The sequence below is a fragment of the Ambystoma mexicanum genome, chromosome 11 (genome assembly GCF_040938575.1).
Source record: "Ambystoma mexicanum isolate Mex_15411 chromosome 11, UKY_AmexF1_1, whole genome shotgun sequence".
Lineage (NCBI taxonomy): Eukaryota > Metazoa > Chordata > Amphibia > Caudata > Ambystomatidae > Ambystoma > Ambystoma mexicanum.
Window position 1 is genome coordinate 1,452,569,359 of NC_090934.1, and position 26,573 is coordinate 1,452,595,931.

The 26,573-nt window shown below is 49.4% G+C and overlaps 1 protein-coding gene across 2 annotated transcripts in view; it reads left to right on the forward strand.

The window, feature by feature from the left end:
- Positions 1 to 26,573, forward strand: part of LOC138504546 (gonadotropin-releasing hormone II receptor-like) — a 243,584-nt gene that overhangs the window by 56,850 nt on the left and 160,161 nt on the right. The window contains exon 1 of one of the 2 annotated variants that reach the window (XM_069625108.1): positions 14,296 to 14,893. The exons of the other annotated variant lie outside the window; for it this stretch is intronic. The gene's annotated coding sequence lies outside the window, so the exon portion shown is untranslated. Of the gene's footprint in view, positions 1 to 14,295; positions 14,894 to 26,573 lie in introns of those variants that run through there. 2 annotated transcript variants of the gene reach the window in all.

Sequence of the window (26,573 nt, forward strand, 5' to 3'; positions counted from 1 at the left end):
CGAGTAAATGTGAATGAGCGTCCCCCTAAGGTGAACGCGAACAAGTATCTACTATCCTCCTGTATAGGAATACTGAAGAAAGCATTCTTTAGGTCCACAACACTGAAGTGAGTAGCCGTAGCTGGAATCATGGTTAATATTGTCGTCACATCAGGCACAATTGGTAATTGCGGAGCGACGACTTTATTAATGGCACGTAAATCAATTATAAAACGAAATGGAATTGCATTATCACCTTTTTTGTACAGAGGTAAAATCGGACTATTGCACAAACTTCCTGCAATCTCCTCAATCACCCCACGATGCACAAAATCGGAAACAATGCTCTTCAAAGCTCGCTCGCCTTCAACTGAGATCTTATACTGTGGAATACGGGGCAGCTTAATTCCATGTTTCAAAACTATTTTAACAGGCTCAATCTGCAAAACACCGACATCATTGTCATCAACTGCCCACAAACACTCTGGCACATTACTGAATTCTGGCGGCAAAGGTCTAGTCAAGAATTGCGAAACAGAACATTGCTGTGGTGAAATCGTCAAACGTACTCCATCAGAAGAACAATGAATTACCGCATTTAATTCCTTCAACAGATTCAACCCCAGCGAATTCTCTCCACAATTCGAAGTCAAGAGAAATGGACAGTGGTCCGTAAAGGGACCCAAAGAAATAGGTACCGGTGAAGAAACCGGACAAACAACTGGTGTGCCAGAAAACCCTACAGAAACATTGGTTTGCCCTGACAGTGGAATGTTTGGAACCCGAGAATGAGTGTCTATCAAAAATTGATGTTTCCTATTTCCCACTACCATTTCAACGTAGGGACCTTTCTGATTAACGGGAATAGGTGTAGGTTCCAAACCCTGCTTCGGGCAATCCTAACAAAACAAAATATCATCAAAAGGAAGCTCTTCAGATAGATATGCAGCAGAAGGATGATCAAATATGTTTCTAGTATCCACACTCGAAGTCTGATTATCCTGTGAAAAAGGTTGTTGGGGATCCTGCGAAAACTGGCCTCTACCAGGGCCCCCTACACCTGGGCGACCTCTGGATCGTCTACCCATATTTCCAAATGTGTTATTCGACCTCTGTCGAAGGACGGGGCATTGTGCATGCCAATGACCCTCCTGGCAACAATAGGCACACTGGTTAATATTCACAGGACCCAAGGGCACATTCCCTTGTGGAACATACTGAACTCTAATCTGCGAACTATCCCCTCTGGGGCCTCTAACAATTTGCTGTAACAATACTTTAGTCTTCAAATCACCTTTTCTCTTCTCGACTCTATCTTTTTCATTATTGACACGGTTCTCGTAGTACTGAGCCATGTGCAGTACTTCTGATTGGGATTTCGCCTGCCAAGCGCTCTCAAAAGACATAATTTGTGACTGGATGTCAGGCAGCAATCCACGTACAAATTTGTCCACAAATAATCTTTTCCCAGACTCTGTGCCTAAGACTTGTCTACTGAAATCCGAGAATACCTGTTCGAACCGATTAAAGAACTCGGTAGCACCCTCAGATTTTCCTTGGACACAGGCCGTAAGCTTTTCCGAAATAAGTCTCTTTTCGGGGATCATAGTTTTCAGTTTTGCAATGATCCTGTCAGGCAAAGTTATTATCACCTGAGGTGGTCTCTCACCAGCTGGCCTTTCCCCATCAAGCCTAACTATGTTAGCCCATGTATCTCCCAACCCATGTACATCGTCTATAGTTCTAACTTGTTTCCACAAATCTACAGGCAGGAGTACAGGGAATAGCAAATCAATGTCGCCTAGGGTAAACACTGAGGACTGCAAAACTGACTCTATCTCTTTATAGAACCCTTGTCATGATCACTGCTTCCAAGGAGCCGGGACCAGCCCAACGTCCTTGGAAGCAGGCCCCTAACCCTAATCCTAGGCACCAGCCGGTCCCCACAGGGACCTTTTGGACCTTGTCCTGGCGCCGGTGGCACCAGGCTCATCAGAATCATCGGTCCCGGCACTGGAAGCGCCGGGCTCATAATATGTGTGCAGATGTTTGGGTGGACTTACCTGCAGCAGACCATGCTGCTTACTTACCAGCCACTTAGAAGTCCTCTGTGAACAGGAACTACTTTCTTACCTGGGTGGGGCAAGCTCCATTCCCTGGATTCAGCATGGGAAAGCTTCTGGAACTGGAACTCTTTTCTTACCTAGGCGGGGCCGTGGAGGAAGACGCCTCATCACTCCAAGGCTATTTAAACAACACCCGAAAGACGAAACGTGCTTCGCGTTATTCTGCATCTGCAGCAGAACGCTCACCGAGTCTGTTCCAGCCTTTCTTCTTTCGATCCTGAATCTGCAAGAATCATACTCACCATTCCTGTATCCAGTCGACAGCAGCACCTGCAGAGACAAGAAACAGCAGGTTAGCAAGGCAGTCTTAACTCGCAGTGCTTACTCACCTGATCCATCGGCTGCGGTGATTTCGGCACGCTGCACTTTCGCCTGTGAAGACAAAAGCATTGTCATTACTTACCGGCACTCCGTGAATTCTGGAATTCTTCACGCTGCATCGCCGCCTGCGGAGATAAAAGCATTGTATTTACTTACGGGCATTCCGCGGACTCCGGCGCTGCAAACAAACTTCTGAAAGACAAAAGAAGAGACATTAGACAGGTATTTACTTACGCCCATCGCGTTCTTCGCAATAGAACACCTGCAAATACTCCGGTGCCTCTTCAGCACGAACTACGCTGCAAGAGAAAAGACAGCTAGAGCGCTTGCATTTACTCACGCATTTCCAGGCGCTTCATTTCATCTTCCTCAAGAGTCCTGCAAGCAAAAGGGGAGAAAGCATTATACGAAGTCCTGTTCAATGTTAACGTGCCTTGCACCTAAAGACTATAAAGACTAAAAAGGTGTCTGGAAACTCACCGCTCGTGCGATTAACGACAGCAACGGTCCTCTGAGTCCAAGAGGCCTATGTTTCACCAGTGAAGAAACTGGCAACAGCGCCCTGCATCAGACGCAGATGGAGAGCCCAGCATTCACCTATTTAAGGTGAGCACGTTGACCTGGGGGCTCTACGGAGAAGCTAGAGAGAGAGAGGAAGAGAGACATTAAACAACCCAGACCATTAACCCCTATATTCTTTCACCTGCAGAAACCTCACCTTACGAGTTCGTCACACAGTGCGAAGAGGTTCGACCCCAGAAGCCCATCGAGTCCTGCACATCACCTTTCGAGTCACAGACACCTTCCTGCCACGACCTGCGCCTCCGTGGGAATCAGGTGAGCGTTACAGAACGCGAAGCCCACCGCAAAACTCCTACCCAGGCGCAATGGAAACCTCAGACACTGATCACTTAGCCCAGTTGCTCGGGGAATTAAGAGCAGAAGTACATGTAGCTCGTCAGGAAACAAGCTCTCTAAGAAGAGAACTAATACTTTCCAAGGAGCGAACAGAGGACCTTGCTAGGCAATTGCTACAAACGCAGGCAGGACAGACACCTCTGCCTGCTCCAGGAGGAAGCTATCCTTCTGCATCATCTGTAAATCCAGTGCAAATCAATCTACCTGGTAATGTGCCCTTGGCTCCGCCTGAACGTTTTTCTGGTGACCCAAAGAAATTTGCAGTGTTCATCAACCAGTGCCGTTTACATTTCTTATGTCTACCAGCTGCATTCTCAACAGATCAGACCAAAGTGGCTTTCGTGCTTTCTTATCTCAGTGGCAGCGCCGCAGATTGGTCGATCCCTTTAGTCACCCAGGATGATCCGGTTCTACATGATTTCCAGGCCTTCCAGTCCAGTATGGAGAAACTGTTCGCAAGACATGCACAAGGGCAGGCCTTGGACAATGAACTTCTTTCATTACGACAGGGTAATCAAGACCTCTTGACCTATATAGCCTCATTCAACAGACTCATAGTGGAAACTCAATGGCCCGAGGATAAGAGAATAACGCTTTTCTACAGAGGCCTGCGTGGAGAGCTCAAGGATATGTTAGCTCAAGTTGTGAACCCTCCACAAGAATGTTCAGACTATATTGACGTAGTCGTCCAATTGGACCACAGATTACAGAACAGGAAGGCTGATCGTTCTAAATTTGATACCCGAGTGTTTTCTAAACCACAGACTTCTACTAAGGGAGCTGACACTGTGGAACCCATGCAAATAGGGGGGATGAAAGGTCCTTTAAGCCAAAAGGAGCGGGAAAGAAGAAGACAGCTGCAATTATGCCTCTATTGCGGGAACTCAGGGCACTTTCTTCGAGACTGTCCAGTGAAACCAGCTAAGAAGGCTGTAGGAGCCGCAGATACCAGTACCACAAGTTCTGAGCAGGGAAACGACCTAGCCCGGCAAGTGTAGAGGTCCTCTTGCCGAGCGTTAAGATCTGTCCCGTGACCTCGCATTTCGTGGTGCCCATGGTCCTCATTAGTCCTGCACGTCCGGATCGTTTGCATGCAATTGAAGCTTACATCGACAGCGGAGCAATCGGCAATTATGTGGACCGTGAAATGGCATCAAGGATGAATCTACCCCTTGTCCCTAAGGCAGTAAAGGACGTCATTACTACGGTGGATGGCACAGAGATAGCCTCCGGACCAGTAACGCACGCCACCCAAGAAGTGACGCTAGTGAGCCAAGATGGACACCGGGAGAAAATTGTGTTCGATGTGATCAAGGCCCCTCAGTTCCAGATCATTCTGGGAATCCCTTGGTTAGAGAAGCACAATCCTCAGATCGACTGGCGAGCAAAGATGGTTCAGTTTCCAGAATGTTTTACCACTTGTTATCCTCGGCCTGAAGTTTCAGTGGCGGCAATTTCTTCTGAGGTTCCTACATTACCTCCCGACTACCAGGAATTCCAAGATGTCTTTCCGAAGGAAAAAGCTAACACCCTGCCTCCTCATAGGTCTTACGACTGTCAAATAGACCTGATACCCGGAACAACTCCTCCTTGCAGTAGGATTTATGCCCTCACCGAGCCAGAGAATCTTCACCTCAGACATTATCTGGACCAATGCCGAGCTAACGGGTTTATCCGTCCATCTAAGTCTCAAGCTTCCTCGGCTTTGTTCTTCGTTCCGAAAAAGGAAGGAGACCTTAGGACTTGTATAGATTACCGCGCCCTGAATCAAATCACCGTTAAAAACAGATACCCGTTACCTTTGAACCCTGAACTCCTGGACCAAGTCAAAGAAGCATGTATATATACAAAGTTGGATCTCAGAGGAGCCTACCACTTGGTACGAATAAAAGAAGGCGATGAATGGAAGACGGCCTTCCGCACCAAGTATGGGCTATTCGAATATCAAGTGATGCCCTTTGGACTTTGTAACGCTCCTGCCGCTTTCCAGTATTTTATGAATGATGTCCTTAGAGAACTCATAGATGTGTGTGTTGTTGTCTACATTGATGACATCCTTGTCTATTCATCATTTGAAGAGGAACATCAGAGACACGTTAAAAAGGTTCTCGAGAGACTGCGTCAATATAACCTTTTTGCCAAGCTTGAAAAATGCGTTTTCAACGTAACTGAAGTTGAGTTCCTGGGATTCATATTGTCACCCAATGGGGTTCATATGGATTCGAAGAAGGTCGATGCAATCATCAAGTGGCCATCACCAACCTCGGTAAAAGGAGTTCAAAGCATGTTAGGCTTCGCTAACTTTTACCGCAGATTCATTCCTGAATTCTCCCGGATAGTCCAGCCCATCACCGCTCTGTTAAAAAAGAACAAACGTTTTGAATGGTCTACTGAAGCAGAACAAGCTTTTCAGGACTTAAAAGCTAAATTCATTTCTGCACCTGTTCTGAAACATCCTCGCCCAGAACTCCCCTACATCGTGGAAACGGATGCTTCTAGTCTTGCTATGGGGGCAGTTTTATCACAAAGAGATCCGATCGGCCTTTAAATCCTGGCGACATTATCTTTTGGGAGCCAGACACACAGTCACCGTAATGACTGATCACCGCAATCTACAATATCTGAAGACGGCCAAAGCTCAGTCTTCCAGACAGCTTCGCTGGGCTCTGTTTCTGGCTGAGTTTGACTTTATAATTACTTATCGACCCGGCAGTAAAAACGGAAAAGCAGATGCCCTCTCTCGGATGGGAGTAGATGAATATTTGATCAATCCAGAACCAATACCCATAATCCCAGAAAAAAGGATTTTGGGGTTAGTCAGCACTCAATCCTTTGAAGACATCAAGACTGCAGTCAAGTCACTCCTAACTCCGGCCAATTTGCAGGACTGGCAATTAAAGGGAAAAGAATTCTCAGTGGATCAAGACCTACCATATTTCCAAGGACGATTGTACTTGCCCTGTGAGAAAATACAAAAACAGGTAATCTCCGGTTATCACGACTCTCTGATGGAGGGTCACCCTGGCATTACCAAAACCATGGAAAAGATCAAAAGACATTTCTGGTGGCCATCATGGAAGAAGGATATTAGAGACTTTGTAATCTCCTGCGGTGTGTGTGCCCAGAATAAAAGTCAGAAGGAGAAACCAGCCGGCCTTTTACACCCTCTGGATATTCCTCCCTGTCCATGGCATACCCTGTTCATGGATTTCATCACGGACTTACCTCCATGCTCAGGGTATAATACCATTTTAGTAGTCGTGGATCTATTCTCCAAGATAGCTCACTTCATTCCCCTGAAGGGCCTACCTTCAGCTTCGGTATTGGCCCGAGAATTCTTAGAAAACATCGTTCGGTTACACGGTTTTCCCTCGGTTTTAATCTCCGATAGGGGAAGTCAATTCATCTCCCACTTTTGGCGAAGTTGCTGTCGTCTAGCCCAAATTGATGTAAGACTTTCAACCAGTCACCATCCCCAAACTGACGGACAAACCGAGAGGACAAATCAGACTCTAGAGCTATATCTGCGTTGCATGCTCCAACAAACTGAAAACCCTTGGAAGGATATTCTGTGGATCGCTGAATACGCTTACAACAATTCGACTCATTCTGGAACCGGGAAGACTCCCTTCTTCCTATTATACGGACATCATCCTAGAACCTCTAACCTGGATCCTCCCCAAGAATTCGAAACACCTGCTGTGGATCATTTACACTCTGAGATTACCCGTGCTTTTAAGGAAGCCACTGCCCATCTGCAAAGAGCTAAAGCTCAAGTCAAAAAGGGAGCAGATCGACACCGTAAAGAGGCCCCTCACTACGCAGTAGGAGATCAGGTCTGGTTATCCACTAAGCACCTGCCTCTAAAAGGACCCCCCACCTTCAACCCGAGATACCTTGGACCCTACCCCATCTCTACCATAGTTAATCCGGTGGCGGTCAAATTGGAATTACCTGCGCATATGAAAATACATCCAGTATTCCATGTCTCCTTATTAAAACCAGTACAACCAGAAACTCGATTGACTGAACTCCCAGAACCCGTTTTGGTAGACGGAGAACTCGAATTCGAGGTAAAGAACATCCTAGACTCCAAAATCTCCAAATCTAAATTATACTATCTGGTTGATTGGAAAGGATACGGCCCCCAGGAAAGGTCTTGGGAACCCTCAGAATATGTCCACGCACCTCGTCTGGTCAAGAGATTCCATCTGAATCACCCCGACAAGCCAAACCCCCCGGAGAAGACACGCTTAGGAGGGGCCTTGAGGGGGGGTACTGTCATGATCACTGCTTCCAAGGAGCCGGGACCAGCCCAACGTCCTTGGAAGCAGGCCCCTAACCCTAATCCTAGGCACCAGCCGGTCCCCACGGGGATCTTTTGGACCTTGTCCTGGCGCCGGTGGCACCAGGCTCATCAGAATCATCGGTCCCGGCACTGGAAGCGCCGGGCTCAAAATATGTGTGCAGATGTTTGGGTGGACTTACCTGCAGCAGACCATGCTGCTTGCTTACCAGCCACTTAGAAGTCCTCTGTGAACAGAACTACTTTCTTACCTGGGTGGGGCAAGCTCCATTCCCTGGATTCAGCATGGGAAAGCTTCTGGAACTGGAACTCTTTTCTTACCTAGGCGGGGCCGTGGAGGAAGACGCCTCATCACTCCAAGGCTATTTAAACCACACCCGATAGACGAAACGTGCTTCGCGTTATTCTGCATCTGCAGCAGAACGCTCACCGAGTCTGTTCCAGTCTTTCTTCTTTCGATCCTGAATCTGCAAGAATCATACTCACCATTCCTGTACCAGTCGACAGCAGCACCTGCAGAGACAAGAAACAGCAGGTTAGCAAGGCAGTCTTAACTCGCAGTGCTTACTCACCTGATCCATCGGCTGCGGTCATTTCGGCACGCTGCACTTTCGCCTGTGAAGACAAAAGCATTGTCATTACTTACCGGCACTCCGTGAATTCTGGAATTCTTCACGCTGCATCGCCGCCTGCGGAGATAAAAGCATTGTATTTACTTACGGGCATTCCGCGGACTCCGGCGCTGCAAACAAACTTCTGAAAGACAAAAGAAGAGACATTAGACAGGTATTTACTTACGCCCATCGCGTTCTTCGCAATAGAACGCCTGAAAATACTCCGGTGCCTCTTCAGCACGAACTACGCTGCAAGAGAAAAGACAGCTAGAGCGCTTGCATTTACTCGCGCATTTCCAGGCGCTTCATTTCATCTTCCTCAAGAGTCCTGCAAGCAAAAGGGGAGAAAGCATTATACGAAGTCCTGTTCAATGTTAACGTGCCTTGCACCTAAAGACTATAAAGACTAAAAAGGTGTCTGGAAACTCACCGCTCGTGCGATTAACGACGGCAACGGTCCTCTGAGTCCAAGAGGCCTATGTTTCACCAGTGAAGAAACTGGCAACAGCGCCCTGCATCAGACGCAGATGGAGAGCCCAGCATTCACCTATCTAAGGTGAGCACGTTGACCTGGGGGCTCTACGGAGAAGCTAGAGAGAGAGAGGAAGAGAGACATTAAACAACCCAGACCATTAACCCCTATATTCTTTCACCTGCAGAAACCTCACCTTACGAGTTCGTCACACAGTGCGAAGAGGTTCGACCCCAGAAGCCCATCGAGTCCTGCACATCACCTTTCGAGTCACAGACACCTTCCTGCCAGGACCTGCGCCTCCATGGGAATCAGGTGAGCGTTACAACCCTGTCGGGTTTTTCCTAATGTCAGGAATAGTTTGTCTAATAGTATTCACTTCCTGTCGTGAAAACGGGACGTGAACAAACTGCGATACATAATGTGCAGGAATGTCCACAGCAGGTGTACCTGCTGCAGCATTAGCAGGAATCTCAACCTTTGGGACAAATGTCGGAGGAACCTCTCTCATAGGCAACTGAGATGTAGGCAACTCCGAACGCTTACTAAGCAACAGAGCTAAGTCGAGCGCTAAAGCAGTTGAAGAAGTGTCAAGTGAAAAAGCTCTCTTATAAATGCTCAATAACTCTGTGGGACAACTAACCTTTCTCTTTAAACATTCATCCAGCAGGTACTCTACCATTACCTGTATCACTTTCCTCTGCATTTCTAGCGTATATTGACTGTATGTGTCATATACCTCAACTGGAGTTATCGATATGTCTGAAATCCATCTAATCGCATCTTTTGTACAAATTCGCGCCTCCTCAGATGTCGATTTATGACACGGAAGAAATCGTTTCTGTACATACATACTTTCTTCTTCGTCATCCTCATTCCGTAACCTTTCCAACTCCTTTCTATACTCAAATATCCTCTCAACATGCTCATGTACCTTCCCCACAGTGTCTCTCGAAAACGCTAAAGTATTCAGGTCCCTCAATCCTTGTGGGAGATCTGCATTATTTAATTTACCCCACATTACACATAAATGAATCCCTAAACCTTCAATGAAAACATTTTTCTCAGGAAAATTATCCATATTAGAAAGTGTGGCAAGAACATTAGCTCAATCATCTCTCTCCATACAATGCTTAGCCCATGCAAACAAATCCTGTTTCTTTTCTGTAGGAACAGTATTACGAGTAACAATCCTCGACCCCGCACCCTGATCAACTACAAGCGGTACAGAACTACTTTGGAGTGAGGGTGCAGGAAAATTCAATGGAGGTACTATTACTGGTGCAATAGGAAGAGGCAGAGGAGCAGGTGGAGGAACAACAACCGGAGGAATAGGAACAACAGGTTGAGCAGGAAGATCAGGAATAACAGCAGGAAGAGGTACAGCAGGAGGAAGAGGAACATACGGAGGTGGTGCAGAGGCACCAGGCCTTCGTTCATTTAACAATTTGTCGATAAACTCATCAGAAACATGAAGATCTTCAGAAGGATAGATTTTCTGAATACCGAGTGAGAAAGCCCTGTCCATATTCCTAACCGACTCAGACTGTTTGTCCTGATCATATAACAACGCCTTTTCAGCATTTGTTTTATGACGGCGCACATATTTTTCCCTACTTTTAAGCTGCTGCAACGCTTCTCTTTTCCAATTTTGCAAAACATCAAATGCTGCAGGTCTGGCCTTCTTTTTTAACAAGACTGACTCTAAATATTCAATACGAGGGATCTCAAAACTACCATTGACTGGCTACTGAAGTTCGGAGGCATGTCTGGTTTGTCTGTGCCAAATTTTATTAAATACTACACTTCCAATGCCATGCTTACAGTACATAGTACATGCCGGTGACCCCTCCTGTGGTGGCGGACGGCTAAATTCCAAAGATTGTCTATCGCTGCGGAATAATGCCCTAAAGCAGCTAGACAATTTCCCGGGCATTTCTCAAATACTCGGTGTTACCTGGTCAATAATTGTGTCTGCAGATACAATGCGCCAAATTCAAATTGTCAGGGTTGAATTAAGAGTTGGGTAATGACTCACCTGACCAAACCTAAGGAGGACCGGTCGGTTTACAAAGGACTTACCTAACGAATTTTACCTTGTGTATGGTGATTTCGGCAAATCTGCCCGCCTCAAAAAATTGACCCTCGTCAAGATGCCGTCTCAGACCACACGGCTATCGTCCAGGGAACGGATCGTGCAGCGCTGTTGAGGTGTCGCGTCTCGTTCAGTCGGGCCCGTTATGTCACACCGTCCGATCCCGGTCCGATAGCGTGCGTCAACCTTCAATAATCCGGCATCAATCTTGAGGGTCCCTATTCCGGGCGCCAACTGTGAAAACAATGAAATAATATGAGGCACGGTAACCAAAAAGGAAACACACCAAACACAGGTTACAAAGGAACATACAAAGCACTTTATTTTATACTGAATCCAGTTACAAAAGAACAGAATAAAATTCAGATAGCTATCGACCCTCAGTACAACACAGCGAACTCCGGCGTGGTTCGGTGTGCTCAGTGAGTGCAAATATTCATTGAAACAGTCAAGCTTTTATACATTTCTCCAGCCTGTTGTCCAGCCTTTCTGCAGGTTAACCATTCCATAAATAAGTTACTGCTCTAGGGTCCCTTGCCAGGTCAAATCTAGTTCATCTTAGGTTTATACATTAACAGCAGAAATGGTAATAATGTATGCTCTAGGCCTAACATTACAATGCGGGACTTAATTTATACAATGTAGTTAAGCAGGTGTTCTCATTCAATTATAGATCAGTTTCGGTGATACAGGTAATCCATTGCACACAGGTCAGCAGAAGGACAAGCTCTCAGCTCATGACCCTAACAAGTGGCCTGCAGGCAAGTTATACATTAGCTGTACAGAGGTCATGACAATCGAGTTCTGTTCTAAATAACATAGGCTACCATTTTAGCTCACATGGTGACTTTATAGAGCAAGAAAACCTAAAATGGCGGCTTGACCCAAAATGACAGTTTACATGGTTTCTAAGGTCAGGACCTTGCAATGCGAGTTTATTCACATGTAATTTATAAGCAGCTTGTTAGCAGCTTGGCGTAGGCCAATATACATATATTCATAGCAATAGGAGGCACGATATAATTTCTAGTTTGACAAGTCCTGTTTAGCCCTTGCTGTTGCCCCTAGCACCTGTTCTTGCCCCATTCTGCCCCTGGCCTTGCCCCTTTCTGCCCCTGTTCTTGTCCCTTGTTCCTTCCAGCCCACTTTAGCCAACTGTGTTGCCCCTAGTACTGCTTATTCCATTTTCTCGCTCTCTTACGCCCCTTTTCTCACCCCAGTCCATTTTGTTGCCCCCAAACCTCTTTAGCCTCTTTTATTGCCCAATCCCTTTCCTTCCCTACAGCCCATTTTTTTGACCCTGACACAGCCCCCCCCCACACACTTTTACACAGCCATTTCCTGGGCTGGCTCGTGTTGGGCTCTATGAGCCAGACCAGGGTCGGGCCTGGCTCGGCCCTTCCCATGACATCTCATGCTCCCCCGGGTTTACTCCTGCCTGCTTGTATGGACAGTAAGCACAAGTAGGTGCATGGTACACAAGCAGGCGCACGGTAAGCACAAGGAGGTGCACAGTAAGTACAAGCAGGTGCACGGTACACAAGCAGGCGCACGGTAACCACAAGCAGGCACACAGTACGCACAAGCAGGTGCACAGTAAGCATAAGCAGGCGTGGAACGTGATGTGTGAATCTACCCGTCTATGTTCACATGAGGAATCCGTTTGAGCGGGCCTTTGTGGGAGCCCGTTGCACCCACGCGCATCAGTCATAGGGGTGAAGACCACAGCACAAGGAGTACACGGAGGCAATCTGCGCTGATCCCCTCAGCAATCAGTCAACTATCCGAGCCACGAGTTGCACTTCAGAATCAGTGGACCCCACTGATGCGCCAGAGACCCCAATGCCACGGGTTAAGAGATGTAATCCTTTAAGACAGTGGGGTCCTCCACAGGCACGTTTTTTGGCCCACGCAAGGCGGGCAGCTGCCCGGGGCGCAATGGCACCAGGAGGGGTACAATTGCCCTGGTCCCTGGAGCCTCTGGAGGAGATGAAATTGCCCAGTTTGTGAGGTGGCGCATTGCCGTGGGGAAAGTTCCGTGGGTCAGGTGCTGGCGCTGCCCCTTCTGACTGTAGTGTCACATAGTACACAAGCACTATGTGACATTACAGAAGTCAGAGGCTCACTCTGACCACTTTCGTGCCACTTGGGGTGGGGTTGGGGCATAAACACAACAATTAAAACACTTCAGGTCATCCTGCAGCTAAAACCAGCCCCTCCCATGACAATGCAGGCAGGTAACTGCTAATGGTGGGCCATTAGTCACTGAATGGTTTTGTGCTGGCAATGTGATGGGAGGGGAGGTGCAGTGGGGTGTGGGGAGTGGGTGTGTCTTGTAGGCAGCCTTCTTTGCCTCTCCCAAAATAATAGTTTAAAGCAACCCTATTTCTTTCATGCTGCTTCTTTTCCAAACTATATATCAATTCCACTTTAAACCACTTCCATGGCCCTGGTGATGAGTTACTCCATTATGATGATAATAGTTTTGACCAGTGTTGCTGAGTAAATATTCTTTAAGCCACGACCCGGTTTATTTATTTATTTATGCAATGTTTGTTGGGTACGTGGAGACGGATAATTGATTTATTTATGCAATTTTTGTCGGATACCTGTATCCGACAAACATTGCATGAATAAATAAATATACAGGTACCCGACAAACATTGCATGAACAAATAAATAATCCGGGTCCATGTATCCTTATAACAAGTCAACAGTCAGACTTTACTGTATCAAAGCATACACTTGATTCCCATTCAAAGAATGTTAAAGTGATTGTTTATTGGGTTCAGGTGTCTCCTTGTCATTGCCCTTTTGGTTTAGGTTGCCTCCAAACCGCCTTCAGCATCTTGTGTTCTGTGTTGGTTGTATATACTGCATCCCGTGCCATACTCATGGTCTCTTGGGGTGCCCAGTCCTCATTATCTGAAGCCTAGGTGGGATTGGGGCATACAATGGTCTTGGGCGCCAATGAAAAAGTGGCCCACCGTTGCAAATGGCAATTCATTCCTTGTTTGACGGACTGTTAGACTTTTGGTGGCAGTCCCTTAACGGTGTAGTTTGGGAGTGGCGCGCGGGTGCAGTGGGGTTGGTGCGCGGTGTGCGGTGGGGGTTGGCGCGGGGTGCAGTGGTGGTTGGCGCGCGGAGTGCGGTGGTGGTAGGCGCGCGGAGTGCAGTGGTGGTAGGTGCGCAGTGTGCGATGGGGGTTGGCACTCGGGGGGATTGGCGCACGGGGTGCGCTGGGGATGCCGCGTGGGATGCAGTGGGAGTGGAGCGCGGGGTGCAGTGGGAGAGGCGCGTGCGATGGGGTGTGGGGGGGGCGCATTCCTAGTGTTTCGCCTTGGGGACCAAATGAACTAGAAAGTGCCCTGGTCCTCCAGACAGATGGGAGGTTCTCACCTGGGCTGAGTGAGCTGCACGCCCCCCACTCCCCACGCCCCATGCTTTCAGCAGCAGCTCTGCGCGCGTGCAGCTGAGAACTCTGAACAGCAAGGGGAGCGTCAGAGGAGACAGTGGTCTTTGCCTCTATCCCCCCCCCCCCCAGCACCATCCGCACTCATAGCCCCCCCCCCGAGACGCCGATTCGCGGGCCTCTGCGCATATACCCTCCCGCACCTCAGAGGTGGCACCCTGATTCCGGAGGCACGGGCACTGCTCCGGGGTCTCCGACTCAGCCCTAACCCCCTGGGCCCCCTCCTTCACCCGCCCTAATTCCGCGACCCCTCCCAGCCCCGCGGGTGCCCCGATGCCTGCGCCGAGAGGGGGCTCCTGAGCCTGGGAGCTCTAGTGCCGCCCAGACACAGTCCCCTCGGGCTCCCACCCCGTATTGGAGCAGGAAGGCGCCGTGCCAGGGCGGGCGTTATCGACAGCTGGACTGTACATCAGGTGGCACCCATGAGGGCGAGCGTCCAGCAACTGCTGCATCTGTGCAGAGCAGCGGGCAGAGGGGCAGTGCCCTGGCACGGGGGGCGCCACGCGCTGGCATGCTGGTGAGAGGCGCTGGCGCACAGCAGGAGGTCGCGGTCTCACACCCCATCACATCGGCGCCTGGCACTCCTCTCCGTAAGTACCCATAGCATGCTTCCATGAGTGTCTTTAGTTGCACTTAGGGGTGTAGTCGTGTGTGTTGCCCAGTCATGTATCACATGGGCACAGTGATACATCGGCTGGCATGTCCACTCTCGCGCAGACAGCTGGCACATATTGCAAAGGCGAAATAGTAAAGCACCGCCCACGGGCAGTGAAAGGCGAGCCCCCCCACCCCCCAACTCTGACCCCATGGAACACTATACCAAGCCTCTCGATTCTTCCCATCGTCAGGTGCCCCGTACAGGTGCCCGGCGCCCTCCCGCGGGCACAGAGTCTGGGCAGAACCCCGCTGCCCTTCTCAGCCTCTGGAGTACCCACTTCAAGAGACACAGAAGGAGAGGGCTGCAGGACTCAGAGTGGAAGATGGGTGGGCGAGCAAGAGCTAGGGGGCTGGGAAGAGTTCTTTCTGGGTGCAACGTGGAAAGATGGCAGTGGAGGACAATGGCGGGGTACAGGGCTGGAGGGGCAAAGGGGGGCTGTGGGGGCAGAGGCCCAGGGCATATGTGGGAGGTGTGAAAGAAGTACAAGGGGTAGAGGAGACGCGGGGCAAAGGTCAAGTATTAGAGGGGTAAGAAGAGGCAAAGGACATAGAGGTACAGGACTGGAGGGTAAGAGGAGACAATGGTATAGAGGGACAGGACTGGGGTGAGAGGAGACAGAGGCATAGAGGGACAGGACTGGAGAGGTAAGATGAGACAATGGTACAGAGGTATAGGACTGGGGTGAGAGGAGACAGAGGCATAGAGGGACAGGACTGGAGAGGTAAGATGAGACAATGGTACAGAGGTATAGGACTGGGGTGAGAGGAGACAGAGGCATAGAGGGACAGGACTGGAGAGGTAAGAGGAGACAATGGTACAGAGGTATAGGACTGGGGTGAGAGGAGACAGAGGCATAGAGGGACAGGACTGGAGAGGTAAGATGAGACAATGGTACAGGGGTATAGACCTGGGGTGAGAGGAGACAGAGGCATAGAGGGACAGGACTGGAGAGGTAAGAGGAGACAATGCTATAGAGGTATAGGACTGGGGTGAGAGGAGACAGAGGCATAGAGGGACAGGACTGGACAGGTAAGAGGAGACAATGGTATAGAGGTATAGGACTGGGGTGAGAGGAGACAGAGGCATAGAGGGACAGGACTGGAGCGGTAAGAGGAGACAATGGTACAGAGGTATAGGACTGGGGTGAGAGGAGACAGAGGCATAGAGGGACAGGACTGGAGAGGTAAGAGGAGACAATGGTACAGAGGTATAGGACTGGGGTGAGAGGAGACAGAGGCATAGAGGGACAGGACTGGAGAGGTAAGATGAGACAATGGTACAGGGGTATAGACCTGGGGTGAGAGGAGACAGAGGCATAGAGGGACAGGACTGGAGAGGTAAGAGGAGACAATGGTACAGAGGTATAGGACTGGGGTGAGAGGAGACAGAGGCATAGAGGGACAGGACCGGAGGGTAAGAGGAGACAATGGTATAGAGGTATAGGACTGGGGTGAGAGGAGACAGAGGCATAGAGGGACAGGACTGGAGAGGTAAGAGGAGACAATGGTACAGAGGTATAGGACTGGGGTGAGAGGAGACAGAGGCATAGAGGGACAGGACTGGAGAGGTAAGATGAGACAATGGTACAGGGGTATAGACCTGGGGTGAGAGGAGACAGAGGCATAGAGGGACAGGACTGGAGAGGTAAGAGGAGACAATGCTATAGAGGTATAGGACTGGGGTGAGAGGAGACAGAGGCATAGAGGGACAGGACTGGACAGGTAAGAGGAGACAATGGTATAGAGGTATAGGACTGGGGTGAGAGGAGACAGAGGCATAGAGGGACAGGACTGGAGCGGTAAGAGGAGACAATGGTACAGAGGTATAGGACTGGGGTGAGAGGAGACAGAGGCATAGAGGGACAGGACTGGAGAGGTAAGATGAGACAATGGTACAGGGGTATAGACCTGGGGTGAGAGGAGACAGAGGCATAGAGGGACAGGACTGGAGAGGTAAGAGGAGACAATGCTATAGAGGTATAGGACTGGGGTGAGAGGAGACAGAGGCATAGAGGGACAGGACTGGAGAGGTAAGATGAGACAATGGTACAGGGGTATAGACCTGGGGTGAGAGGAGACAGAGGCATAGAGGGACAGGACTGGAGAGGTAAGAGGAGACAATGCTATAGAGGTATAGGACTGGGGTGAGAGGAGACAGGCATAGAGGGACAGGACTGGAGAGGTAAGATGAGACAATGGTACAGGGGTATAGACCTGGGGTGAGAGGAGACAGAGGCATAGAGGGACAGGACTGGAGAGGTAAGAGGAGACAATGGTACAGGGGTATAGACCTGGGGTGAGAGGAGACAGAGGCATAGAGGGACAGGACTGGAGAGGTAAGAGGAGACAATGGTACAGAGGTATAGGACTGGGGTGAGAGGAGACAGAGGCATAGAGGGACAGGACTGGAGAGGTAAGAGGAGACAATGGTACAGAGGTATAGGACTGGGGTGAGAGGAGACAGAGGCATAGAGGGACAGGACCGGAGGGTAAGAGGAGACAATGGTATAGAGGTATAGGACTGGGGTGAGAGGAGACAGAGGCATAGAGGGACAGGACTGGAGAGGTAAGAGGAGACAATGGTACAGAGGTATAGGACTGGGGTGAGAGGAGACAGAGGCATAGAGGGACAGGACTGGAGAGGTAAGATGAGACAATGGTACAGGGGTATAGACCTGGGGTGAGAGGAGACAGAGGCATAGAGGGACAGGACTGGAGAGGTAAGAGGAGACAATGCTATAGAGGTATAGGACTGGGGTGAGAGGAGACAGAGGCATAGAGGGACAGGACTGGAGCGGTAAGAGGAGACAATGGTACAGAGGTATAGGACTGGGGTGAGAGGAGACAGAGGCATAGAGGGACAGGACTGGAGAGGTAAGATGAGACAATGGTATAGAGGTATAGGACTGGGTGAGAGGAGACAGGCATAGAGGGACAGGACTGGAGAGGTAAGATGAGACAATGGTACAGGGGTATAGACCTGGGGTGAGAGGAGACAGAGGCATAGAGGGACAGGACTGGAGAGGTAAGAGGAGACAATGCTATAGAGGTATAGGACTGGGGTGAGAGGAGACAGAGGCATAGAGGGACAGGACTGGAGAGGTAAGATGAGACAATGGTACAGGGGTATAGACCTGGGGTGAGAGGAGACAGAGGCATAGAGGGACAGGACTGGAGAGGTAAGAGGAGACAATGCTATAGAGGTATAGGACTGGGGTGAGAGGAGACAGGCATAGAGGGACAGGACTGGAGAGGTAAGATGAGACAATGGTACAGGGGTATAGACCTGGGGTGAGAGGAGACAGAGGCATAGAGGGACAGGACTGGAGAGGTAAGAGGAGAAATGGTATAGAGGTGCAGGACTGGAGGTTAAGAGGAGACAATGGTATAGAGGTATAGGACTGGGGTGAGAGGAGACAGAGGCATAGAGGTACAGGACTGGTGAGGTAAGAGGAGACAATGGTATAGAGGTATAGGACTGGGGTGAGAGGAGACAGAGGCATAGAGGTACAGGACTGGAGGGTAAGAGGAGAAATGGTATAGAGGTATAGGACTGGAGGGTAAGAGGAGACAATGGTATAGAGGTGCAGGACTGGAGGTTAAGAGGAGACAATGGTATAGAGGGATAGGACTGGGGTGAGAGGAGACAGAGGCATAGAGGGACAGGACTGGAGAGGTAAGAGGAGACAATGGTATAGAGGTATAGGACTGGGGTGAGAGGAGACAGAGGCATAGAGGTACAGGACTGGAGGGTAAGAGGAGAAATGGTATAGAGGTATAGGACTGGGGTGAGAGGAGACAGAGGCATAGAGGTACAGGGCTGGAGAGGTAAGAGGAGAAAAAGACACAGAGGTACAGGACTGGGGAGGTAAGAGGAGACAATGGTATAGAGGTACAGTGCTCGACGGATAAGAGGAGCTCGTGGGTGAGAGGTATAGGACTGGAGGCGTAAGAAGAGACAACAGTATACATATTTTGGACTGGAGAGGTAAAATGAAACAATGGCATAGATGGATAGGACTGGAAAGGTAAGAGGAGACAATGGGATAGAGGAATAGGACTGGAGGGGTAACAGTAGACAAGGGTATAGAGGTATAGGACTGGAGGGGTTAGAGGAGACAATGGTAAAGAGGTATAGGACTGGGGGTGGAGGAAATAATGGTATAGAGGTCTAGGACTGGGGGGGTAGGGGAAATAATGCTATAGAGGTACAGTGCTCGAGCGGTAAGAGGATACAATGGTATAGAGGGATAGGACTGGAGGGGTGAGAGGAGGCAATGATATAGAGGTATAGGACTGGAGAGGTTAGAAATATAGTGGGATAGAGGTACAGGGCTGGCGAGGTAAGCAAGGTAGTGGACTAGAAGTACAGAGCTGGAGTGATTTATTTATTATTTGTTGGTAGCACCCAGACCCGGACGTATCACAGCGCTGAAGGTACATAGTTAGGACTCGATGGAAAACAGTTTACATTACATCATTAAACTGGAGTCATAAAAGATGGAGTGGTTACATTATATCTTGGGAGGTGAATCAGTCAGTAAGGAAGCTGCGTCACATCATAGATAGTGAGTCAAGTTCAGAATAGGCAGGTCAATCCAGACATGTACATATATTTGTTGAACAGTGCAGTTTTAAATCTTTTATGGAAGAGTGCATAGGTAGGTTCGTCTTGGATCTGCTGAGGGAGGGCGTTCCACTGTGTGGGGGCGCACAGTGTGGGGGCACACAGTGTGGGGGCGATGGTGGTGGAGCAGGAGCCCCCGGCTCACTTTCTAGCAAATCTAGGAGTGTTCAGAGCTGATGTGGTGGAGGAGCGGAGATGACACCTACTGTGTTTCTTGGTAATGCAGTAGGTGGGGGGTTGCATTGTGTAAGCAGCGGAAAGTGATGGCAAGGAGTTTAAATTCGATGCAGGCTTTAATGGGAAGCCAGTGAGCCTCCCGTCTGATGTGAGAGATGAGGTTGGAATGTTTCAAGCCCCATACGGCTCTGAGGGCGTTGTTTTGGAGCACTTGTAGTTTATTAATGTTTTTGGTGGAGGTCCCCGCTAGGATAGCGTTGCAGTAGACTAGTGTGCTACCTATGATGGCTCTGGCTAAGGTAAGACAGTTGTTGGAGGTGAGGAATTTCCTAGAAAGGTTTATAGGTTTGGTCGAGTAGGCTGCAGAGGAAGCGATAGCTTTGACATGTTTCTGCATATTTAGTTCAGTGTCCAGGTAGACGCCTTGTGTTTTTACATGGGCGGATACAGGGATGCGATTACCATCTATGCAGAAGGAAGAGAAGGCGGGGCTGAGAGGTTTTAGGCGATGTGTGGAACCACAATTAGAAGCTCTGTTTTTCTGTCAATCAAGCAGAGGTGATGGGTGGCCATGCAAGCCTGTCTGATGCTAAAGACGCGATTGATGTTAGTGGAGTCTAAGTCGTGGTCGCCAGAGATTTGTAGGAGGACCTGCGTATCGTCGGTAAAGTTTGTATATGGGATGTTGAGGCTGTCTAGGTGGTCAAAGAGGGGTTTGGTATACATGTTATAGAGAGTGAGGCAGAGGCAGGAGCCCTGTGGGACACCGTAGGTATGGGGTCAGCGGATTCAGGGCCTGCCAAGACCCTGGTGGATCTGCCGGATAGAAAGGATTAGATCCTTAAGGTGGCTTCAGAGGAGTGGTGGAAGGGGCTGATGAGGTGTGTACAGAGGACTTCGTGATCTGCTACGTCGAAAGCTGCAGAGAGGTCAAGCAGTAGGGGGAAGGCGAGTTCGCCATTATCCTTAATGTGGTTGAGCTGGATCTTGAGGTGAGGTCAAGGAGGGCAGATTCGGCGCTATGTCTAGATCTGAAGCCTGATTGGCAGGTACCTAAAATATTGTGGCTTTCAAGATGTGATTGTAGTTGCATGTAAGCGGAGTGATCCAGGATTTTGAGGAGGAAGGGAACGGTGGTGATCAGCGGCGCTAGTTGTTGGGGATGGTAGGGTTTAGAGTTGTTTTTTTCAGGAGAGGCATGACCAATGCCTCTTTGATGGTAGTGGGAATGGAATTAGACTTGAAGGATGCGTTGAAAAAGCTAGCTATGATCGGGGCCAGGGGTTCTGCAAACATTTTGACAATGATGGCTGGCAGGGGTCTCCAGCACAGTTGGAGGCTTTCAGGTGCTGAATGGTAGTAAGTAGGGGAGATGGTAGAGAATTGAAATTGGGGGAGAGGCATTGTAGATAAGGAGGTGCTTGCCAGGGGGTCGGGGGGACAGGGCTGGCAGGAGCGATTGTTTAAGAATAACTTTGTCCCTTAACGTTCGTGTTTCATTGTCCAGGGAGGATTGGATGAGAGTGCACCAAGCTTGATCTTTCTGGAAATTGTCAGAAGGGGGTACTGGGGATTCAAGTTCTTTGGTGTCGGAACTAGCCTTTGAGATTCTGGTGTTGAGGATGTTGGCTTTGGTGTCAATGATGGCTAGTTTATATGTGTTAGAACAGCACTGGAAGGTGGCTTTAGTGGCAGCAGTGGGTTTTTTCTCCAGAGATGTTCAAGGGGACATTTCATATTCCGGAGGGAGACTAGGCCAATTATGGGTTTTATTATTTTTGCGGGAGGTCGTTTTGAAGGGTGCGTGTTCGTCCAGTGCAGAGAGCAGTGCGGAATTGTAGGATACTAGGATGGCTTTGGGGATAGAACTGGTATGGAGGAGGTCATCATCTTGGCTGCAAGCTTGCGGGTACGTCTGGCGGTAATGCCAAGGGGTTCACTGGTGATAGGGGTGCTATTAGTGGTGGCGTTAATGGAGAAAAGGATCAAAGAGTGATCTGACCACAGAAGGGGTACGGGGGGGACTAAGAGGGAGTGTTGCAAGGAAGAATCCAGTCAAGTGTTCTTCCTTTTTTCGTGGGTTGGGAAGAAAACCAATGGAATGAACTTCATTTCTTCAAGGGTGGGTGCGAGGGCGGAAGCCTTGTGATGGGAGGGGCCGCTGGGGCCTAAGTCTAAATCTCCTAGGAGAATACATTGGTATTGGGCTTGAGGAGTGGGGAGATTGGGAGGGGGATGTCTGTTTCCGGATTGCCAGAGTGGGAGGGTTGCCGATAGAGGAGAAGTAGGTTAACGGTGCTTTTCGAGACGTTTGAGGTTTAGCCATGAGTATTGCGTAGCCTTGTAGTTGCTGCAATGGCGAGGCTCTGATGGGGACGGTGGATTTGTGTATGAGAGCTACACCTCCTCTTGGGCGGTAAGGACGGTCTACTCGAAGACTGGAAATACCAGCGGGTATGGCGAGGGAGAGGAGGGGGGCAGCGGCATCATGTAGCCAGGTTTTAGTTAAAACGAATAGGAGGTCTATGTTGGATCTTAATAGGAGGTTTGGAATGTCTGAGGCATGGGCGCAGGTGGAGCGCGCATTGACTACAGCACAGGCGAGAGTGTTAGAAGAGGAGGGGGGAGTAAAAGGAGGGGGGAGTGGTGGTGGTTATTAGGGGAGGGGGTGAATAGGGCTGTTAGGGGTGATGTGAGATGGTGGGTATTAGGAGTTGGAGGCTGATAGGGTTTGAGTTTATGGGTGGGGGGGGTTGTAGGTTCTGGAATGGAGTCTGTGTAGACGGGCAAGGCCTGTACAGGATGTTAGGGGATCTGGTGTAGTCAGGGGGGAGTCTGAGCGTATGCACACAGATTGGAGGATGTTGGGTTGGGACTTGGGAGTGATGAAGCTGGCAAGTGTTCATGGGCAGTTTGCTGGCTGGCTATGAGTGGATGGGCTTCTGCGTTGGCTAAGTCTAGTATTTCTGTCATTGTGACTAGGAGGAAGTGTTACTGGGGAAGTGTGTTCAGTCTGTAGATCTGTAGATGGATACTATTACTTGGGAATGTTGTTTGGCTGGTAGGGGTGAGTTGCAGGTGAAGCGTGCCGAGTGGGTTGGGCTGGTCTAGTGGTGTGAGCAAGTGGGTTCTGTGTGCGTGTGTTTGACTAAGATTAGAATGTGTGGGGAGTTTGTACCTATAGGCAGACTGTGTGTGAACAACGCAGCTTGTATGGAGCAGGAGGCAGTCTTTCGTATCTCTCCAGCCCTGTACCTCTATCCCTCTATCTCTCTTACCTCTCCAGCTCTGTACCTCTATCCAGCTCTGTACCTCTATCCAGCCCTGTACCTCTATCCCGCTATCTTTCTTACCTCTCCAGCTCTGTACCTCTATCCAGCTCTGTACCTCTATCCAGCCCTGTACCTCTACCCCACTATCGTTCTTACCTCTCCAGCTCTGTACCTCTATCCCGCTATCTTTCTTACCTCTCCAGCTCTGTACCTCTATCCAGCTCTGTACCTCTATCCAGTCCTGTACCTCTATCCCACTATCTTGATTACCTCTCCAGCTCTGTACCTCTGTCCACCTCTGTACCTCTATCCAGCCCTGTACCTCTATCTCACTATCTTCATTACCTCTCCAGCTCTGTACCTCTATCCAGCCCTGTACCTCTATCCCACTATCGTTCTTACCTCTCCAGCTCTGTACCTCTATCCAGCTCTGTACCTCTATCCAGCCCTGTACCTCTATCCCACTATTGTTCTTACCTCTCCAGCTCTGTACCTCTATCCCACTATCTTTCTTACCTCTCCAGCTCTGTACCTCTATCCAGCTCTGTACCTCTATCCAGCCCTGTACCTCTATCCCACTATCTTTCTTACCTCTCCAGCTCTGTACCTCTATCCAGCCCTGTACCTCTATCCCACTATCGTTCTTACCTCTCCAGCTCTGTACCTCTATCCCGCTATCTTTCTTACCTCTCCAGCTCTGTACCTCTATCCAGCTCTGTACCTCTATCCAGTCCTGTACCTCTATCCCACTATCTTGATTACCTCTCCAGCTCTGTACCTCTGTCCACCTCTGTACCTCTATCCAGCCCTGTACCTCTATACCACTATCTTGATTACCTCTCCAGCTCTGTACCTCTGTCCACCTCTGTACCTCTATCCAGCCCTGTACCTCTATCTCACTATCTTCATTACCTCTCCAGCTCTGTACTTCTATCCAGCTCTGTACCTCTATCCCACTATCGTGCTTACCTCTCCAGCTCTGTACCTCTATCCAGCTCTGTACCTCTATCCCGCTATCGTTCTTACCTCTCCAGCTCTGTACCTCTATCCCTCTATCTTTCTGACCTCTCCAGCTCTGTACCTCTATCCAGCTCTGTACCTCTATCCAGCCCTGTACCTCTATCCCACGATCGTTCTTACCTCTCCAGCTCTGTACCTCTATCCCGCTATCTTTCTTACCTCTCCAGCTCTGTACCTCTATCCAGCTCTGTACCTCTATCCAGCCCTGTACCTCTATCCCACTATCGTTCTTACCTCTCCAGCTCTGTACCTCTATCCCACTATCTTTCTTACCTCTCCAGCTCTGTACCTCTATCCAGCTCTGTACCTCTATCCAGCCCTGTACCTCTATCCCACTATCTTTCTTACCTCTCCAGCTCTGTACCTCTATCCCGCTATATTTCTTACCTCTCCAGCTCTGTACCCCTATCCAGCTCTGTACCTCTATCTCACTATCTTCCTTACCTCTCCAGCTCTGTACCTCTATCCAGACCTGTACCTCGATCCCACTATCGTTCTTACCTCTCCAGCTCTGTACCTCTATCCAGCTCTGTACCTCTATCCAGCCCTGTACCTCTATCCCACTATTGTTCTTACCTCTCCAGCTCTGTACCTCTATCCCACTATCTTTCTTACCTCTCCAGCTCTGTACCTCTATCCAGCTCTGTACCTATATCCAGCCCTGTACCTCTATCCCACTATCGTTCTTACCTCTCCAGCTCTGTACCTCTATCCCGCTATCTTTCTTACCTCTCCAGCTCTGTACCTCTATCCAGCTCTGTACCTCTATCCAGCCCTGTACCTCTATCCCACTATCGTTCTTACCTCTCCAGCTCTGAACCTCTATCCCGCTATCTTTCTTACCTCTCCAGCTCTGTACCTCTATCCAGTTCTGTACCTCTATCCAGTCCTGTACCTCTATCCCACTATCTTGATTACCTCTCCAGCTCTGTACCTCTGTCCACCTCTGTACCTCTATCCAGCCCTGTACCTCTATACCACTATCTTGATTACCTCTCCAGCTCTGTACCTCTATCCAGCTCTGTACCTCTATCCCACTATCTTGATTATCTCTATCCAGCCCTATACCTCTATCCCACTATCGTGCTTACCTCTCCAGCTCTGTACCTCTATCCGGCTCTGTACCTCTATCCCGCTATCGTTCTTACCTCTCCAGCTCTGTACCTCTATCCCGCTATCGTTCTTACCTCTCCAGCTCTGTACCTCTATCCAGCTCTGTACCTCTATCCCACTATCGTGCTTACCTCTCCAGCTCTGTACCTCTATCCAGCTCTGTACCTCTATCCCGCTATCGTTCTTACCTCTCCAGCTCTGTACCTCTATCCAGCTCTGTACCTCTATCCAGCTCTGTACCTCTATCCAGCCCTGTACCTCTATCCCGCTATCTTTCGTACCTCTCCAGCTCTGTACCTCTATCCAGCTCTGTACCTCTATTCAGCCCTGTACCTCTATCCCACTACCTTGATTACCTCTCCAGCTCTGTACCTCTATCCCGCTATCTTTCTTACCTCTCCAGCTCTGTACCTCTATCCAGCTCTGTACCTCTATTCAGCCCTGTACCTCTATCCCACTATCTTGATTACCTCTCCAGCTCTGTACCTCTATCCAGCTCTGTACCTCTATCTCGCTATCGTTCTTACCTCTCCAGCTCTGTACCTCTATCCCTCTATCTTTCTTACCTCTCCAGCTCTGTACCTCTATCCAGCTCTGTACCTCTATCCAGCTCTGTACCTCTATCCAGCCCTGTACCTCTATCCCGCTATCTTTCTTACCTCTCCAGCTCTGTACCTCTATCCAGCTCTGTACCTCTATTCAGCCCTGTACCTCTATCCCACTATCGTTCTTACCTCTCCAGCTCTGTACCTCTATCCCGCTATCTTTCTTACCTCTCCAGCTCTGTACCTCTATCCCGCTATCTTTCTTACCTCTCCAGCTCTGTACCCCTATCCAGCTCTGTACCTCTATCTCACTATCTTCCTTACCTCTCCAGCTCTGTACCTCTATCCAGACCTGTACCTCGATCCCACTATCGTTCTTACCTCTCCAGCTCTGTACCTCTATCCAGCTCTGTACCTCTATCCAGCCCTGTACCTCTATCCCACTATTGTTCTTACCTCTCCAGCTCTGTACCTCTATCCCACTATCTTTCTTACCTCTCCAGCTCTGTACCTCTATCCAGCTCTGTACCTATATCCAGCCCTGTACCTCTATCCCACTATCGTTCTTACCTCTCCAGCTCTGTACCTCTATCCCGCTATCTTTCTTACCTCTCCAGCTCTGTACCTCTATCCAGCTCTGTACCTCTATCCAGCCCTGTACCTCTATCCCGCTATCTTTCTTACCTCTCCAGCTCTGTACCTCTATCCAGTTCTGTACCTCTATCCAGTCCTGTACCTCTATCCCACTATCTTGATTACCTCTCCAGCTCTGTACCTCTGTCCACCTCTGTACCTCTATCCAGCCCTGTACCTCTATACCACTATCTTGATTACCTCTCCAGCTCTGTACCTCTATCCA